The 4,035-nt window shown below is 41.7% G+C and overlaps 1 protein-coding gene across 5 annotated transcripts in view; it reads right to left on the reverse strand.

Annotated features, from left to right (window-relative positions):
• AKT3 (AKT serine/threonine kinase 3) overlaps positions 1–4,035 on the reverse strand; it is a 307,020-nt gene that overhangs the window by 207,889 nt on the left and 95,096 nt on the right. The gene's annotated exons all lie outside the window — the stretch shown is intronic.

Genomic DNA, 4,035 nt, shown 5'->3' on the forward strand with positions numbered 1-4,035 from the left:
TGCTTTAACTACATAATTTTAGCTAAATTATCAATGAAAAATAACCTACATCATTTTTATTTGTTTTTATATCTCAATTCGCTATTGAGCTAGTATTCATGTTAAAGCTTGGAGGCTCCATTTTTCTGCCTTTTAATTCACCACTTTTCCTTCTAGTCAAATGCCAAATTCCATCTGTCTCACTAAAGCTCTCAAATTCACTCACCTTACCCAGATACCACAAGCCTAGCTCATACAGTGATGATTTCTCACAAAGATTCCTAACAGGTCCTAACTGATTTCTGGGCTGAGTGGTCTAATAGATACATAATGTGATGCCCACAGAAGCATGCATGAATTTCAAACAAATTTTGTGCTAAAATAAACTTCTAATTCTATTCTCCATGAACGTTTTGAAATACCTACCTTTGTATGTAATTTTCAATTTGCAAAAAGCTGTGGAGTATTGGGTTGTGCCACCACCTTTGATCACCTTTGATGTCCAGTCCCTGATGCCAACCCAGCTCTGTGCTAACAGCCTGGGTAAGCAGTGGAAGACGGCCCAGATACCTGGGCCCCTGCCACCCAAGTGGGAGATCCAAAAGAAGCTGCTGGCTTCGGCCTGGCCTGGCCCTAGCTGTTGTGGCCATTTGAGGAGTGAACCAGTGTTTGGAAAATATCCAATTCTTTCAAATAAATAAACATATATCCTAGAAAAGGCATACTTAAAGGCCGGTGCTGTGGTATAGCGAGTAAAGCCACTGCCTGCAGTGCCGGCAACCCATAAGGGCAACGGTTTGCATCCCGGCTGCCCCACTTCCAATCCAGCTGTTTGCTATGGCCTGAGTATGCAGTAGAGGGTGGCCCAAGTCCTTGGACCCCTGTAACCACATGGGAGACCCAGAGAAAACTCCTGGCTCCTGGCTTCAGATCAGCTCAGCTCCAGCCATCGTGGCCATCCGGCGAACCATCAGATGGAAGACTTCTATCTCTCTCCCTCTCTCTCTCTCTCTGCCTCTCTGTAACTCTGCCTTTCAAATAGATAAATCTCTAAAAAAAAAGAAAAAGTATACTCAGAATGGTAAAAACAGGCAAAATTAAATTGAATATATTTTATTTAACCAAATATATCCAAAATACAATCATTTCAACATGTAATAAACAGAAAAAGTTACAATATTTTCCCATCTCATAAATTCAAATTTTTACCTTGACAGCATAGTTCAATTATTAAATTTTCAGCAGTTTACATGAAATGTAGTCTAATTAAACAATAACATTAAAAGAAAAATACTTTATATTGCTTCAATTTTTAAATTAAAATTTAGGGGCTGCATTGTGGGGCAGCGGGATGAGGCACTACTTGTAACAATGGCATCCCACATTGGAGCGCTGGGTCGAGTCCCAGCTGCTCCGCTTCTGATCCATCTCCCTTTGCATCTGGAAAGACAGTGGAAAATGACCCAAGTGCTTGGGCCCCTGCTACCCATCTAGAGACCAGGATGAGTTCCAGGATCCTGACTTCAGCCTGGTCCAGCCCTGGCTATTATGGTCATTTCAGGAGTCAACCAGGAAACTGAATAGTTGTCTTTTTCTTTCTCTCTTTCTCTGTCACTCTGCTTTAAATAAATGAATGAAAATCTTTTAAAATTAAAATGACCTTCCACCACTTCTCACTGATCTCACACAACCTGAAGTCTTAGAGAGGTCCCACAACATTGGATCTCTGCTTCTCTTCTGGCCTCACCTATCTCCACATTACCCCTACACCCAATGCTCCTTCCAGATCCTGGAACATGCTAGGCCCTGTTCCCTTTGGCATGCGTTGTTAGTTCTAAGCCATATTCTTCCCTGTCAATTCATCACCTCTAGCTCATCCCTCAGTTTTCAACTTGGAGATCATATTTATTTTATTACTTGAAAGGCAGAGAGACATAGACAGAGATCTTCCATCTGCTGGTTCACTACCCAAATGCTCACAACAAGCAGGTCAAAGGCAAGAGCCAATAACCTGGACCACAATCCAGTTCTCCCCCGTGAATGTCAGGGATCCAGGTACTTTAGTTATAACCTGCTGCCTTCCAGGGTGAGCATTAACAGGAAGCTGGAATCAGAAAGAGAGCTGTGACTTGATCCCAGGCAGGTGGATATGGGTGTTCCAGGCAGCGTTTTTTTCTTTTTAAGATTTACTTATTTACTTAAAAGGCAGAATTACAGAAAAGCAGGAGAGAGAGAGGGAGAAGGAGAGGGAGGGGAGAGGGGGGAGGGGGAGGGGGGCGGAGGAGATGGGAGGGGGACAGGGGAGAGGGGGAGAGAAAGGTCTTCCATCCACTGATTCACTCCCCAAGTGGACAAAACGACTGGAGGTGGGCTGATCTGAAGCCAGGAGTCAGGAGCTTCTTCCGGGTCTTCCAGGCAGGTATAGGAGCCCAAGGACTTGGGCCATCTTCTACTGCTTTCCCAGGCCATAGCAGAGAGCTGGATCAGAAGTGGAGCAACCAGGTCTCGAACCAGTGCCTATATGAGATGCCGGCACTGCAGGCGGTGGCTTTACCCACTACGCCACAGTGCCAGCCCCGCCAGGCAGTATTTTAACCACTGTGCCAACATGTTCACTCCAGCCACTTTCACTTTTTAAAAAATGGGTATGTCACACAAGCACTTGAGAGGGCAGGAATGATATCACTGTTGTATCCAGAGCATTTCTCAAAATGTTGGCACTCTATAACCATCAATAAATATGACTCAATACACAGAATAACCTGAGCTACCCTAAATGTGCTGAAGATCTCATGCTGTCATACATGCAGAATTACAAAGATCCTTCTGGGAGCTCACTACTGACCAAAAATTGATCTAATTGACCATTAGGAAAATCATACCAAAACCAACACTGAAATACTAAGACTCTCAAACGCTAATAGATTCCTGTGAATCCACTGGCAGGCAGGACATCTGAAAATCTAGAGTAAATTCTAGGGTCAAAAGTCTGGTGAGGAAAGCTTTTTCCCCCATGGAGCACGTTGGTATACTTTTCCTCCAGTGGGGTGCACCGGTATAATCCCAGGTTTCTCTCTCTCTTTTACTCTAATTCTGGCTAAATGAAATTGTGTGTGTGTGTGTGTGTGTGTGTGTTTTATCCCTTGAACAAGTTCAGGAGAAAATCTTTTGTTCCCAGAATTCAGTTCATCCCCTTTTTTTCCTTTTGAAGCTAGTGAGCTGCAGTTAAGTGCAAATCTGCCTTTGTTCCTCCACAGCAAAGGCTCATCAAATTAAGTCCAAGCCTGTTTTTCTAAATAAAGTTTTATTAGAACACAACCATGGCTTTTAATTTGTCTGTGGCTGCTCCTTTGCAGTATGATTACAGAACTGATGAGCTGCAATTGCAACAAAGTCTTATCACATGCAAAGAAATTTACTCCCTGGCTCTTTACAGAGTAAGATCCTGCTCTATGGCACTGTCTTATTCTACTATCTGAATATCTGCACTGTATGTGCTACCTGCCCATTAATCACTAAATCTTACTAAGTGATAACACCTCAGTTATCAAGTCATTTGTTGTAGTATCAAAGGAAAATAAGTACCCTTATTTTTCTTAATAATGGCCCTGACCAAATCACAAGAGTAATGATTCTGATAATTTGAATATGCCAAAGAGAAGTTGTAAAGTGCTTCCTGTAAGTAAAACCAGTATTTTGAGAGACATCAATTACATAACTTTTACTACAGTGTATTATTATAATTGTTCTAGTTTATTATTATCAGCTATTGCTGTTACTCTCTCACTGTGCCTAATTTATAAACTGAACTTTATCGTAAGTATGGATGTATAGGAAAAACAACAGTATACATAGGATTCAGTACTATCCATGGTTTCAGTCATTCAGTCGGCATATCCTCCACTAATAAGAGTACTTGCAATAGATGTATTTTGGCATTCTTCTTTACTTTTCATTTTGTATCTAATATTGCACAGAGGGTCATGTAGGAAAGAATAGTTATTTACTATGTCCTCCAGAAACATCAACACTTCATCTATATAAAATTTCTAACCA

Source organism: Oryctolagus cuniculus, chromosome 13 (genome assembly GCF_964237555.1).
Source record: "Oryctolagus cuniculus chromosome 13, mOryCun1.1, whole genome shotgun sequence".
NCBI lineage: Eukaryota > Metazoa > Chordata > Mammalia > Lagomorpha > Leporidae > Oryctolagus > Oryctolagus cuniculus.